General features: G+C 45.0%; 1 long non-coding RNA gene across 1 annotated transcript in view; it reads left to right on the top strand.

The window, feature by feature from the left end:
• The window catches only part of LOC141098439 (uncharacterized), a 124,947-nt gene extending 111,664 nt beyond the window's left edge, over positions 1–13,283 (top strand). The window contains exon 3 of the long non-coding RNA XR_012234230.1: positions 13,201–13,283. This is a non-coding gene — a long non-coding RNA (uncharacterized lncRNA). The remainder of the gene's footprint in view (positions 1–13,200) is intronic.
• Positions 13,284–16,584: the final 3,301 nt, after the last annotated feature.

The following is a 16,584-nucleotide window of genomic DNA, read 5'->3' as shown; positions in this document are numbered from 1 at the left end:
GAGGTGCTGGCCGAGTACTTGAAGCGACAAACTGAGTCATGGCTGGGCAGTGTACATCTTGAGGCAGGCAAGGTAGTTAGTGATAACGGCCGTAATTTTGTGGCAGCCATAGCCCTTTCAAAACTCAGCCACATACCTTGCTTGGCTCACACCTTGAACCTGGTGGTGCAGTGCGTCCTCAAAAATTATCCGGAGTTAACAGCCCTGCTCCAGAAGGTGCGAAGACTGTGCGCGCACATCCGCCGGTCGCCTGTACACTCCGTTCGTATGCAGAAGCTGCAGCGATTGTTCCACCTTCCCAACCACCGCCTCATTATCGACATTGCAACAAGGTGGAACTCCACCCTGCACATGGTGGAGCGGCTGTGCGAGCAGAGACAGGCCATAATGCATTTGTGGGAGGATACACGGCCAGGCACTTTGAGAGCAGACATGGAGTTGACAGGTGTGCAGTGGTCGAAGCTGAAAGACCTCTGTAAAGTCCTTTAGTGTTTTGAGGAATGCACACGGCTGGTAAGCGCAGACGACGCCATCCTAAGCATGAGCATCCCACTTATACGTCTGCTCATGCAAACTTTGACGCACCTTAAGGAGCAGGCATCTGCAGCCAATGTTGACGAGGAGGAAGAGGTGGAGGGAATCCTTGATGACATTCAGCCATTGTCTGCTCAGGGACCTCTCCTGGACGAGTTGGAGGAAGAAGAGGAGGAGGAGGATGATGATGGGGATGATTACTTAGGGGAGGAGGATGCATCTCGTGGGGCAAGTGAAAATGTTGGTGTGGCAAGGTCTGGTACAGGGTTTGTGTGTGACTGGAGGGATGTGGATTTGCCAGAAAGTGCTCCTCCAACCAGCACTCGCAGTGCATCATTGACACCGGGAACATTGGCCCACATGTCAGATTATGCCTTGCGGATCCTAAAAAGGGACCCCCGCATTGCCAAAATGATGAACGATGACGACTACTGGTTGGCCAGCATCCTGGATCCACGCTATAAAGGCAAATTACAAAACATCATGCCACAGGAGAACCTTGACCTAATATTGGCTAATAAACAAGCAACTCTGGTAAATCGGTTGCTTGAGGCATTCCCAGCACACAGCAGCGGTGATGGTTCTCACACGAGCCGTACGGGCCGGGGGCAGCTTGGCAGAGGTGTTCATGGTGCACACAGCAGAAGTGGCGTTGGAGACAGGGGTTTCATGACAATGTTGTGGACTGATTTTTCAAGTACCGCTCACACAACTGGTAATACAGCATCGATGGAAAGTGACAGGAGACAGCAGTTGTCAAATATGGTTACAAACTACTTTTCCTCCCATATCGATGTTCTCCCACACAGGTCATTCCCCTTTGACTATTGGGCTGCTAAACTGGACACCTGGCCTGAATTGGCACAATATGCCTTACAGGAGCTCGCTTGCCCAGCTGCAAGTGTGCTATCGGAAAGAGTCTTCAGTGCAGCTGGATCAATCCTGACAGAAAAAAGGACCCATCTGTCAACCCAAAATGTGGATGATCTAACCTTCATTAAAATGAACCATGCATGGGTTTCCAAGGAATTTGTCCCACCTTCCCCTGATGACACATAGGGTGACAGAAAAATGGCTTGCTTTGGTCCACCTCTTCCTGGGACTTGACCTATTTCGCCTTTTGCATCAGCTGAATGTCCAACATCAACATATGCCACTTTCTAAAACTCCCTAACTGTGCTGCCTCCCCCCCCATGGCCGGGGTCACCACCTAGCGCACGACACCGTGCGAGTGCTGTGCCCTGGACAGGTGGGTAGGCCGACTCTTGGGCGCGTGCACTGGCACAGGGTCCCTCATAGTGCAATCAAGTGTCTCTGACGGTGGTGGTGCACACCCACCGTCAGACACACCGCCGTACTATGAGGGGCCCAGTGCCAGTACCGACGCCCACGAGTGGGCCCCCCTTGCTTGGGCAGGGCCCCAGCATTTGCAATCTTTACCTCTCCCTGCTCCTCCGCTGTGTAGTCTGGGCCGTCAAATCCATACTGTGCCTGACACCGTCTGAACCTGCCTCCTGATGTATAGACATATCTTTTGAATGTGTACGCTATCCATACATGTTATCCGGGGATACGGTACCCTTTCTCACCTTTGTGCAATCACTTGCAAGCCATACTGGGCCTTACACCGTCTGAGCCTGCCTCCTGATGTATAGACATATCTTTTGAATGTGTACGCTATCCATACATGTTATCCGGGGATACGGTACCCTTTCTCACCTTTGTGCAATCACGTGCAAGCCATACTGGGCCTAACACCGTCTGAGCCTGCCTCCTGATGTATAGACATATCTTTTGAATGTGTACACTATCCATACATGTTATCCGGGGATACGGTACCCTTTCTCACCTTTGTGCAATCACTTGCAAGCCATACTGGGCCTTACACCGTCTGAGCCTGCCTCCTGATGTATAGACATATCTTTTGAATGTGTACGCTATCCATACATGTTATCCGGTACCCTTTCTCACCTTTGTGCAATCACGTGTAACGCATACTGGGCCTGAGAACGGCTGGCGAGCTGTTAAGCAAGCTACAGCACCTGTGGTTTGCACACGTAAGTTTTTCATTTTTTTCAGGAATGACGGTTAGGCCTAATTCCGGAACTGCGGTTGACCTGCACTTACTGGGAAATCTTCGTTCGCGAGTAATAATTGTAATCAGTGATCCCCATCACTAACGTTGTTGAGCGGGTTATCTGCACCTGTAAGCGACAAACGCTGGCCTTTTCAGTGTAGCGCACATGCAGCCATGGACATGTAAGGGCATGACACACCAGTTATTGGCCAATCTCATGTGCCAGAGCCTCACGTGTCCCTCTAGTAAGCCGGACTCGGACCGCGGGGCATGACGGAGTCTCGTTCGTTAACGGAATTAAGCTTGCAATGTGTGCATCTGTTCTGTAGCTGGCATGGTTGAGGTTGCCCGTGTTGAGTCAAATTACGCCGTAGGCTCCACTCCTGGTGGTGCCCTTCTGGACATTCCTTTAAGGTTCAGCTTTGCAACCATACTGCCCACGTAAAACAAACACTTTGCCTTCATGAACGCTGTTTGGAGGGTCATGACTCGTGGGAATAACGCCGCCCAATCAGTTAACCTGCTAGAGAGATCGTTCGTTGCTCCCAAGCATGACATCACACTCCCTAGGAGGAAGGTAATGCCACTGTGGCGACCGTACTCCTGGGGGCGACACAAGTGCACTGATGCCCAGCCACTGCTCGATGAATCTGCTTTTACATTGACCCAGACCACTACATTCCCCTCGCACGCTACACGGCCTGAATCTGACCCTGATGAAACTCAGGTTACCCTTCTCATATACAGTTCCATCTTACACGGTGACAAAGAGGAAGCTGCAGATGAAAGTGCAGGTTCGGCCCACCTGCCATCAGACACACCACCGTACTATCAGGGGCCCTGTGCCAGTGCCGTCACCAACGAGTGGGCCCCCCTGCTTGCTCAGGATCACAGCACTTGCAAGGTTGAAATACTGTGCAGTGAGATAGAAGATGGGGACGACGAGGAGTCCAGACTAGTACAGGGATTCCCTAGCGAGGAGACTTATTTCATTGTTTTCAATGTTGGGACAGCAATTTTTGGGGAGCACTATACTCTGGAGAATGATAGATGGGGCCCACCATACACTGGGACATTCCAAAGGTGGACATCAGACACTGGAGCAGCATTTACAGGGCCCATTATACACTAGAGCATTAGAAATGGGGCCCATTATGTTTGGAGCATTATTTGGGCCCATAAGACAGTGGAGCTTCATCCATGGGGACCAACATATACTGTAGCATTATGTGGAGCTCATCATATACTGTTTCAAACATTATATGGGCAGCACGGTGGCTCAGTGGTTAGCGCTGCAGCCTTTCAGCGCTGGGGTCCTGGGTTCGAATCCCACCAAGGACAACATCTGCAAGGAGTTTGTATGTTCTCCCTGTGTTTGCATGGGTTTCCTCCGGGGACTCCGGTTTCCTCCCACACTTCAAAGACATACTGATAGGGAATTTAGATTGTGAGCCCCCATCGGGGACAGTGATGAAAATGTGTGCAAACTGTAAAGCGCTGCGGAATATGTTAGCGCTATATAAAAATAAAGATTATTATTTATATGGGACCAATGACTCTGTATGGAGAAATAGATGGGCCTCGTCATGAGATGTAAAAAGTGAAGTATTTTTCATTGTACTATACCGCTATTTCTCTGCCGTATCGGAGCATGATGAGTTGTGGTATTATGTGTTAAAGGGGCGCTCTTTCGCCCAGGGCACATGAAAACCTGGAGCCAGCCCTACCCCCCCACAGCCAAATAACCCCCATTTTTCAGTGCGTAACTTGTATTATGAAGTTAAGTAAGGTTGAACAGCTTAAGTAAGAAGAATTGATGCTTTTGGCATTCAAATGAGCACTGTAGGTGTGTTTCCTGTCCTCCTCTCACTGCCGACTTTTATTCCCCATTGACTTACATTGGGTTTCGTGTTTCGGGACGACCCCGACTTTTCCCTATAATCGGCCGATCTTGCTCGACCCGACTTTTGGAAAAGTCGGGTTTCACGAAACGAAACTCGACCATAAAAAACCAAAAGTCACTCAACTCTAATTATTTGCTTTAGTGCAGCCATGAAATAAGCTTTGTGCGTTATGGACTTCCTTCATCTGATAGGTGTGGGAGCCCTATCTCTTAGCCTTAGATATCTAAAATGGTAAGTTCAATTTAAACATTCAAAGATTTGTAACATAGATTGGTGACATAGATTAGGCTTTGACAGCCTTTCATTCATTTTTTTGAAGCCGGGATTGTCTGTAATATTACAGATTAACATACAGTGGTGACAGCTTCATCACAGAAATGTATTTTCTCATGCACATGTCTCAGCTCCAGGGTTGGGCTTTGCTTCCTTCCCCCATGAATGCCACCCATTGCTGTTCTCCAAGATATATTTAACCCCTTAACGACCGCCAATACGCCTTTTAACAGCGGTAATAAAGGGTACTTAAACCACAGCACCGTGAATTCACGGCGCTGTGGAGTAAATAAATAGCGCCCCCTAGTGTCGGATTTTCTCTGGGGTCTCGGCTGCAGGGGGTAGTCGAGACCCCAGAGAACATGAATCGGGTCGGTTTTTGCCAACCCTGCTTTTGTGATCGCCGTTATTAACCCTATAACGGCGACATAAAAAAAGCTGCGATTTTGCATTTAATTTCTCTTTCCTCTGATGTGATCGCATGTCAGAGGAGAGAGAAAGAGGGTCCCCGATCCCCCCCAGTACCTCTTGGTGGTCCAGGGTCCCCTCCCGTTGGGCGCCGCCATCTTGGATCTGGAAGAAAATGGCGGGCGCATGCGTAGTGCTCCCGCGGGGAATCTGCAGGCTCCGGCTGGCAGATTCCATTGATTCATTTTGATCACTATGATAAACTATCATAGTGATCAAAATAAAAAAATAGTAAATAACCCCTCCCCGTTTATCACCTCCTTAGTTAGGCAAACATAATGAAATAAAGAAAATATTTTTTTTTATTTTTCCATTAGGGTTAGGGTTAGGGTTAGGGCTAGGGATAGGGCTAGGGTTAGGGCCAGGGTTAGGGCTAGGGTTAGGGTTAGGGCTAGGGTTAGGGCTAGGGTTAGGGATAGGGCTAGGGTTAGAATAAGGGTTAGGGCAAATTAGGATTAGGGATTAGGGTTGGGATTAGGGTTCGGGTTGGAATTAGGGTTAGGGGTGTGTTGGGGTTAGGGTTGGAGCAAGAATTGAGGGGTTTCCAACATGGGACCTGTTGAAGTGCATTGTGCTGTCGTCCGACTTTTTGCATTTCTCCCGTGCCATTGCCTATGCTTTATTAATATGAAATAAAGTGAATCATTTCACGAGAACGGTGAGTGCCATCCTGCTGTCTTTTTCTACTATAATTTAAAACAAAGCTTACTTAATGCTCAGACATATGTCAAGTGACAAAATTGGCCTAAAAAAATTAAATGTGGATGATGATGGTATTATTATTGTTGTTATTATTATTGACCCCTTAGTGACAGAGCCAGTTTGCAGCTTAATGACCCGGCCAATTTTTACAATTCTGACCACTGTCAATTTATGAGATTATAACTCTGGAACGCTTTAATGGATCCTGCTGATTCTAAGTTTGTTTTTTCGTGACATATTGTACTTCATGTTAGTGGTAAAATTTATTCTATATGTCTTGTGTTTATTTATGAAAAAAACGGAAATATGGCAAAAATGTTGAAAATTTAGCAATTTTAAAACTTTAAATTTTTATGCCCTTAAATCAGAGAGATGTGTCACACAAATTTCTTAAAAAATAACATTTCCCACATGTCTACTTTACATCAGCACAATTTTGGAAGCAAAATTTTTTTTGTTAGGAAGTTATAAGGGTTAAAAGTTGACCAGTGATTTCTCATTTTTACAACAAAATTTACAAAACCATTTTTTTAGGGACCACATCATATTTAAAGTCATTTTGAGGGGTGTACATGACAGAAAATATCCAAAAGTGACACCGTTCTAAAAACTAGACCCCTCAAGGTGCTCAAAACCAAATTCAAGAAGTTTATTAACCCCTTACGTGCTTCACAGGAACTAAAGCAATGTGGAAGGAAAAAATTAAAACTTTTTTTTGCAAAAATGTTTCTTCAGAACCAATTTTTTTATTTTCACAAGTGTTAAAGGTGAAAATGAACTACAAAATTTGTTTTGCAATTTCTCCTGAATACACCGATACCCCATATGTGGGGATAAACAACTTTTTCAGCGCACGGCAGAGCTCACAAGGGAAGGAGCACCATTTGACTTTTTCAACGCAGAATTGGTTGGAATTGAGATCAGATGCCATGTTGCGTTTGGAAAGCCCCTGATGTTCGTAAACAGTGGAAGCCCCCAACAAGTGACCCCATCTTGGAAACTAGACCCCCGAAAGAGCTTATCTAGATATGTGGTGAGCACTTTGAACCCCCAAGTGCTTCACAGAAGTTTATAAACGCAGAAAATAAAAAATCATTTTCTTTCCTCAAAAATGATTTTTTAGCCCGCTATTTTTTATTTTCCTAAGGGTATCAGGAGAAATTGGACCACAAAAGTTGTTGTGCAATTTGTCCTGAGTACGCTGATACCCCATATGTGGGGGGACCACTGTTTGGGCGCATGTGAGAGCTCGGAAGGGAAGGAGTGACGTTTTGGAATGCAGGCTTTAATGGAATGGTCTGCGGGTATTATGTTGCGTTTGCAGAGCCCCTGATGTTCCTAAACAGTGGAAACCCCCCACAAGTGACCCCATCTTGGAAACTAGACCCCCGAAAGAGCTTATCTAGATATGTGGTGAGCACTTTGAACCCCCAAGTGCTTCACAGAAGTTTATAAACGCAGAGCCGTGAAAATAAAAAATCATTTTCTTTCCTCAAAAATGATTTTTTAGCCCGCTATTTTTTATTTTCCTAAGGGTAACAGGAGAAATTGGACCACAAAAGTTGTTGTGCAATTTGTCCTGAGTACGCTGATACCCCATATGTGGGGGGGACCACTGTTTGGGCGCATGTGAGAGCTCAGAAGGGAAGGAGTGATGTTTTGAAATGCAGACTTTGTTGGAATGGTCTGTGGGCATCATGTTGCGTTTGCAGAGCCCCTGATGTACCTAAACAGTGGAAACCCCCCACAAGTGACCCCATTTTGGAAACTAGACCCCTGAAGGAGCTTATCTAGATGTGTGGTGAGCACTTTGAACCCCCAAGTGCTTCACAGAAGTTTATAACGCAGAGCCGTGAAAATAAAAAGTCTTTTTTATTTCCACAAAAGTGATTTTTTAGCCCCCAATTTTTAGACCCCCAAAGTTGGTAAATAGTGGAAACCCCTCAATTCTTGCTCCAACCCTAACCCCAACACACCCCTAACCCTAATCTCTAATCCTAATTTGCCCTAACCCTAATTCTAACCCTAGCCCTCTCCCGTGCCATTGCCTATGCTTTATTAATATGAAATAAAGTGAATCATTTCAAGAGAACGGTGAGTGCCATCCTGCTGTCTTTTTCTACTATGATATTTCATGTTTTTTCTTCACATGGATAGAGCACCCGTTCAGCAAGTGTTACAGGTGTCACACTGATAGCGGTTATAAGTGGCTTTGGGGGTATTTCTTTCCCAGGGACAGTGCCGGATGTTTCTTTTTTCTTTGACTGACTTGTTTTAAATTACCTTATGCCTTAAGGCCCCATTACACATAACGATGTCCCAGCGATCCCACCAACGATCCGACATAGATGGGATCGCTGGGACATCGTTAGGCTGATAGCTGGTGAGCTGTCACATAGATAGCCCCTCCAGCGATCAGGACCAGTGAGCAAGCTGGTTTCCAATGTAAACAGCGGGTATCTAAGAGCCGCACGGCTCTTGGATACCTGCTGTTTACCCTAGATACCAGCATGCACGCTGGTATCCAACATAAACTTCGGGTAACTAAGAGTCGCGCGACTCTTGGATATCCACTGTTTACCCTAGATACCAGCGTGCACGATCAGCGATACCTGGCAGGGGGGCCGATCGCTGATCCCCGTCACACACAGCGATATCGCTGGAGAGATCGCTGATGCGTCACAAAATCAACGATCTCACTAGCGATCTCGCTGTGTGTGACGGGGCCCTTAGAGTTTGTCTCACCAGTTCTCTCAGCTGGCAATAGCCGGCAATCATCTCAGCAAACTTCTGTTGGTTTCTATAATTTGCATTTACTTCCTGGCTCAGAACTGCAAATAACCTTTAATAACCTGTAAGTATAACAAACTCATTTTGAGTGTATCATCTGTACAAATAAGTTTTCCTGCTCACCACTGTTGCCAATGGTTATCCATTTGTTTGCTGATTAACCCTTCCTTTGCTTCAAACTAAGGAGCTTTTCTCGGGAGCTGTTCACACTAACACTGCTGGAAGTCCTGAATTGACTGTCAGTTCCTGTAACTCCAGATGTCCAGTCGTTGTCCTCATTATCAGGTGGCAGGCCTCTGTCAATTAGATCAGCTCCATTACCTCCTGTAACCACCAGAGGGAGCCCAGAAAGAGAACTTGCGACTCCTCTGTCAATACAACCATCTCCACTACCTTCAATAGCAACCAGAGGCAGAAAGTGAATTCACAACAGAGGAGGATGACTGGAGATCTGGAATTTCTGACTGGATTTAAGACAGCTGACTCCCACTATCCCTGCTGGTGATTTTTTCCTGCCTCCTGAGGTCTTAGTTTCCAGCTCAGTCCCTGCATGCTCAGCTAAGTGTTTTTTTTTTGCTATTGTTCACATTTGATCTGGTTTTGTCTATTTCAGTTTTGTGTGTTCAGCCAGCTCCGGCTGGGGCTGTGCTGAATTTCCATCCTAATGTTACTGTTTGTGCCAGTTTGTTTTTGTCCCTTATTAGATTGGCCTCTTTTTTGCTCTGCTTTCAGAATATACCAGAGTGCTGATATAGTGGGAGAAGTCTAGTGACTTTAGTATTTTTCTATCAGACGTGTTGGACATTTTTTGCAGGGTTTTTTGCGTGATTGCAGACAGTGTCTTTCTTTTCCTGTCCTGTCTAGTTAGTGTGGGCACCATCATTTGCTCAGTCTATTTTCCTATCTGCGTTTGTGTTTTCATCTTGTCTCACCGACAATATATGTTTGGGGGCTATCTATTCCTTTGGGGTCTGCTCTGGGGCAGTTTAGATTTCCCCTTTCTTGCTTTAGGCTTATTTAGTTCTCCGGCTGTGTCGAGGCATCTAGGATCATTGTAGGTACGCTCCACGGCTACTGCTAGTTGTGTGGATAGGATCAGGGGTCTGCAATCCACTTAGTTACCAACCTCTCTGGTTTTCTGTGGCTTTGCTTGGTCTTGCTTTCCTCCTCGGTGACCCAATCATAACAGCGGACTATGGGAAGTGTATTATATTATTTGTAGGACTATGGGGAGTGTATTGTACTATATGAATGACTATGGGGAGTGTATTATATTATATGGAGGACTATGGGGAGTGTATTATACTATGTAGAGGAATATTGGGATTGTATTATACCATATTGAGGACTATGGGGAGTGTATTAAACTATATGGAGGACTATGAGGAGTGTATTATCCTACATGAAGAACTATAGGGAACATTATACTATAAGGAGGACTGTGGTGCATATTATACTATATGGAGTACTATAAGGCACATTATACTATATGGAGGACTGTGGGGACTGCATTAATCTCTGTGAAGGTCTATGGGGTGTGCATTATACAATATGGAGAGCTATGGTGCACATTATACTATATGGAAGACTATGGGGTGTATTATACTACGTGGAGGACAATTAGGTGTATTATACTTAACAAGCAAAATGCTGCCTATTCATCGAATGATTGGATTGTTTATGCAGGAATAAAAATCATTGTTCTCTGCAGCACATCACCTGGTGAAAACTGCAGATATGCTGCTGATAACATGATTCTGTATGTGGAAAGATTGATCTACTAGTGAATGCTCAGTCCCCATCATTGATCCTCAGCCATTGTAAAGAGTTCTGGGGACAAGCGTCAAACGACTTATATATTGTCAGTCACGCTTGTTTAGTGGCCTGAACTAAGTGCATATAAAGGCAATCGAAATGTTTCTGTGTGATGGTGAAATATGTTAGCATTTGGGGTCCCACTTTAAACTTTTGGCCAGGGTCCCATTTATTCTAAAACCGGCCCTGCTCACCACATAGAGCAGAGATAACAAGGGCTTGCTCCGGAATCTGGAGAACATTCTGTGTCACAGAGAGATTTTCCAATAATATTTCCTTTGGAAATTTACACCAGTTTTGGAAACATATTTAAATCTGAGCGTCCTCAGTGGTTGATGCCTTTTAATGGCTACCTGAAAATATGGTAATAAATAGCTTTTGAGATGCCTCCGGTTTGTTCATCAAGCATAGAATTACACAAAATCTGAGAACTTTTTTGGACATGGCATATATAATATTTATAATATATTATTGCAGTTCTAATAAAATCGTCTCTATATGCACAAGACGTAAACCATGTGTGTTAATTTAATGTTTTATATTTCACCAACCAACATATCAGAATATAAAGCAACAGTAATTAAATGATTGGGGTTTCCTTAGCAAAAATCATAATTGGTTCAGTCACCGCGTGCCCTCACTGGCAATATTGGAGCTTACTGACAGCGTGTGGTGCATGAGATTTAGGCCGGGGTCAGAAATGCGAAAAACTCGCATGAGTCTCGCATGTCAATACCCGGCACTGCCACCGGCACTCATGACCGGAGTGTGCTGTTGCATAGAAATACATGCAGCCGCACGCTCCTGTCCTAGTTCCGGCGGCAGTACCAAGCATTGACTTGAGAGACTCATGCGAGTTTTTCGCATGTCTGACCCTGGCCTTAGGGACTCAAAAGTCTGTAGTCAAATAGAGTAACTCCTGAATTTTATCACAAGACAAGACAACCCTTTTATTACATGGTAATTGATGGTTCATTTCCTGTATAAGAAAGTAGAACATTTGCCAGAGAAATAAACTTCATTCTTAATGGGACTCTTTCAGCAAAGAATGACTGTTCAAATCAGGTACAAGTGCTCTGTGCTTCATGGCGGGGCCAATCATTTACTGTATATATACTTTCCCACATGCTTGTTTTCCATCTATCTCTGCCCTTCTCTGGCTCTATGAAGCCAGAGATGTCAATCAAAGAAGGGGAGGAAAGTAGAGATTGAGGGGAAAAAAACAGGTGGGAAACTGTATATAAATGATTGGGCCCCGCCATGATGCACCTAGCGCCTTCACTTGGTTTGAACAGTCATTCTGTGCTGACAGTCCCTTTCTCCTGACATCTCTCTGGTCTTCTCCAATCAAGTCGCACTGCCAATGTCATGGAGGCCTCAAAAGTGCAGTGAGGAGAGTGGTGCACTAGCATATCTTTATCCCCTTCACAACATATGACATACAGGTACGTCATATGTTATGTCTCTGCCTTTGATGTGGGCTCTGGCGCTGAGGTTCTTTTCCATGCCGTGAGTGCAGCGTTTGCCCCCATGCACAATCAACTAGAACTTCTATCAATCCTATAGATCAATGACAACACAGTCTTACAGATTTTATAAATGGCAAAAGTCGCAATCTTATTTATGCTGTAATCTGCACATGCGCCAAAATTTAGGTGGGCAAAATTTCTCAGGAATTACGCAGGAAGATTCAGCATCACATTTCTGACATTAATCTAGCTAAACAAGATTTAATTAAAGGGAAAAACATTTCCACTGTGGCCTCTCATTTTTATGATGTACATGGGGGTAAACCTAAAGGACTTAGGCCAGTGAGTTTACAAAAGGTCCAACCTAATTTTCAATGCACTGATTATACTAATGAACTTTTAAAGTTAGCTATAGTCAAGATGGATCTTTAACTTGGATTCCATAGCCCCTAAGAGGGTTAATGAAGACCTATGTTTCATGGGCTTCATTGTCAAACAGGTTTTAATTATGTCCATATCCTATATTATTTTTATCTTTCAGCCTCAGTTAAGCATCAAGGGCAATATTTTGTACATTTTTTGCTTGCACTAGCACTTTTGCACTTTTTTATCATAGTATTTTTGACTGTGTAATTGTCTGTTTTGTCTCACATTGTTTGCATGTCTTAGATCCATTTGATCATGATCTCGCATGCATATTTGTAGATTTTTTATTTATGTTCCTGAGGAACGCATTTTTTTGCACATTTTTTCGTTCACATGAATATTCTTTTTCAATATATATTTTTTCTTTTCTTTGGCTGACTCATTAGCTTATTTGGTTAACTAATTATATTAACTTACCTGTTTTGATGTGACTGACCGACATCCCGACTGATGGGGTATTCCTCCTTTGGGTTTTATGGTTACATCTTATACCTGTTCATCCTAATGTTATACTGACCCACATGTAGTAAATGGATTAATTGTTTTGATATATTGTTGACTGGTTAACTCTGTGGAACGCATTCCCTGCATCACCTGGAATGCATGCGTCACTTCTGGTTCATCGACAGCTCAGTGGAACGCACTGTTGAGACGCACATGTCACTTCCGGTCTAACGCATGCAGGACAAGTTATACGGGACTGCTCTGCCGCAAACACCTGTTACCTTTACTTTCATTGCAGCTTCTATTGAAACCAGACATTCACACGGACAGGGTACCCCTGTCGAAGCTGCCAGCAGGCATCGATATCCATGGAGACTTGTCTGCTCAGGTTATTACTATCACCCAGTATGTATTCTTTGATGTCTGCATTCATGTGTGAATAACCATTTTCTATTACAGGTACTTCAGCATTTTGCCTTATATACCTATACTCACACGAGTGACAGACATTATATGCATATGTTGCGTGCATGGCTGCAATTATGTTGTTTAGATTTCATATTGCTATATTTGCATATATTGTTGTAATTACCTGAGGGAGGAGAATTTCTTCTTTTTAATTGTTTTCAAAAATATGTCTCTGTTCATCCATTTCTTATGCTGTTTTTTAATAAAATTGAGATTTAAGTAAATAATGGGTGTGCACACTTTATCTCTTTACAAACATTCGCTTCTCCATTTCGCCTCTATGCAAATTGCCTCTTCAGAGAGAAAGAGGACTTGAACGCTACAGTGCCACCTGTTGGAAGTAGCAATCCTACAAGTCACAATCAACCCTTTAACCCTTTTAACCCTTCTGTAATGCTGTAGATAAGCCTCCGATGTAACCTGAACGAGAAGAAAAATGAGTTATATTATACTCCCCCTGGGGCAGTCCTGGTCCTGTCCGGGTCCGATTGGTGTCGCTGTCCGGTCTGGCGCCTCCCATCTTCTAGCGGTGACGTCCTCTTCTTTGCTTCCCGTCACGACTCCGGCGCAAGCGCACTGCTCTGCCCTGTTGAGGGAAGAACAGAGCAGAATACTACAGTGCGCAGGCGCCGGGAAAGGTCAGAGAAGTCCGGCGCCTGCGAACTGCAGTATTCTGCTCTGCCCTCAACAAGGCACAGCAGTGTGCCTGCGCCGGAGCCGTGACAGGAAGCAAAGAAGAGACGTCATCTCTAGAAGATGGAAGGCGCCGGACCGGACCGCGGCACCCATCGGACCCGGAGCGGACCGCCCCTGGGTGAGTATAATATAACTTGTTTTTCTTCTCTTTTAGGTTACATTGGGGGCTTATCTACAGCATTACAGAATGCTGTAAATAAGCCCCTGATGGCGGTGGCCGCATTATAGTCAAAAAAAAGGTGACAGATTCCCTTTAACCCCTTCACGACCTTTGACGCCACGTAGGCGTCATGAAAAGTCGTGCCAGAACGACCCATGACGCCTATGTGGCGTCATGACTTTAAAGCCCCCCTGCGGGTCGGGTGACCTAGGTCACTGAAAGGTCACCCGACCCGCAGATACAGGGGGCTTTGTTCTTCGCCACAGGGGGCGTGGCTTCGCCCCCACGTGGCTACGATCGCTCTGATTGGCTGTTAAAAGTGAAACAGCAAATCAGAGCGATAGCAATATTTCATCAATGAAAATTGATGAAATATTACAATCCATCCATGGCCGATGCTGCTGTAGCATCGGACATGGCTGAAGACACCGATTCCACCCCCCCACCGGAGATCGCCACCCCCGCAACTGAATGACAGCGGTGATCTGCCGCCGCTGTCATCATCTGCCGCCCTCCCATTCCCTCTGCTCCCCGCCAGATTCCGATAACCCCCTCACCCCCTCTCACCTCCCCCGGCACCTTCTAAGTCCCCCTGTCGCTCCCGGTGTCCGGCGGGTCCGGTTCATGGGCGCCGCCATCTTAGAAAATGGCGGGCGCATGCGCAGTGCGCCCGCCCGAATCTGCCGGCTGCAGATTCCATTCTTTCATTTTGATCACTCTCACAGTGATCAAAATGAAAGAAAAAGTAAATAAACCCCCCGATTATCACCCCCATAGGTAGGCACAACTAATAAAATAAAGAAAATATTTTTATTTTTATTTTTCCATTAGGGTTAGGGTTAGGGTTGAAAAGAGGGTTAGGGTTATAAAGAGGGTTAGGGTTAGGGTTGAAAAGAGGGTTAGGGTTAGGGTTGAAAAGAGGGTTAGGTTTAGGGTTGGAAAGAGGGTTAGGGTTGGAAAGAGGGTTAGGGTTAGGGTTGGAAAGAGGGTTAGGGTTAGGGTTGGAAAGAGGGTTAGGGTTGGAAAGAGGGTTAGGGTTAGGATTAGAAAGAGGGTTAGGGTTGGAATTAGGGTTAGGGTTGGAATTAGGGTTAGAATTAGGGTTAGGGTTGGAATTAGGGTTAGCGTTGGAATTAGGGTTAGGCTTGTGGTTAGGGTTGTGTTAGGGTTAGGGCTGTGGTTAGGGGTGTGTTGGGGTTAGGGTTGGAGTTAGAATTGAGGGGTTTCCACTGTTTAGGCACATCAGGGGGTCGCCAAACGCGACATGGTGCAACCATTGATTCCAGCCAATTTTGCGTTCAAAAAGTCAAACGGTGCTCCCTTCCAAGCCCTGACGTGTGCCCAAACAGTGGTTTACCCCAACATATGAGGTATCAGCGTACTCAGGAAAAATTGCACAACAACTTTTGGGGACTAATTTCTCGTTTTACCCTTGGGAAAATAAAAAATTGGGGGCTAAAAATTTATTTTTGTGGAAAAAAATGATTTTTTCATTTTCACTTCTCTGCATTATAAACTTCTGTGAAGCACTTGGGGGTTCAAAGTGCTCACAACACATCTTACATACGTTCCTTGGAAGGTCTAGTTTCCAAAATGGGGTCACTTGTGGGGGGTTTCCACTGTTTAGGCACATCAGGGGCTCTGCAAACGTAATGACGACGCAGACTATTCCATCAAAGTCTGCATTTCAAAACGTCACTACTTCCATTCCGAGCCTTGACGTGTGCCCAAACAATGGTTCCCCCCCACATATGGGGTACCAGCGTACTCAGGACAAACTGGACAACAACTTTTGGGGTTCAATTTCTCCTGTTACCCTTGTGAAAATAAAAAATTGCGGGCTAAAAAATCATTTTTTGAGGAAAAAAAAGATTTTTTATTTTCACGGTTCTGCGTTATAAACTTCTGTGAAGCACTTGGGGGTTCAAAGTGCTGCTCACCACACATCTAGATAAGTTCCTTGGTGGTCTAGTTTCCAAAATGGGGTCACTTGTGGGGGGTTTCCACTGTTTAGGCACATCAGAGGCTCTGCAAACGTAACATGATGCCCGCAGACCATTCGATCAAGTCGGTATTTCAAAACGTCACTACTTCCCTTCCGAGCCCCGACGTGTGCCCAAACAATGGTCCCTCCCCACATATGGGGTATCAGCGTACTCAGGACAAACTGGACAACAACTTTTGGGGTCCAATTTCTCCTGTTACCCTTGTGAAAATAAAAAATTGCGAGCTAAAAATTCATTTTTTGAGGAAAAAAAAAGATTTTTTATTTTCACGGCTCTGCATTATAAACTTCTGTGAAGCACTTGGGGGTTCAAGGTGCTCACCACACATCTAGATAAGTTCCTTGGGGGGTCT

Source organism: Dendrobates tinctorius, unplaced genomic scaffold (assembly GCF_039654945.1).
Source record: "Dendrobates tinctorius isolate UK_male_01 unplaced genomic scaffold, ASM3965494v1 ptg000091l, whole genome shotgun sequence".
NCBI classification, from domain to species: Eukaryota; Metazoa; Chordata; class Amphibia; order Anura; family Dendrobatidae; genus Dendrobates; species Dendrobates tinctorius.
The sequence above is the reverse complement of the archived record's forward strand: the minus strand, read 5'-3'. Positions and strand labels throughout refer to the sequence as shown.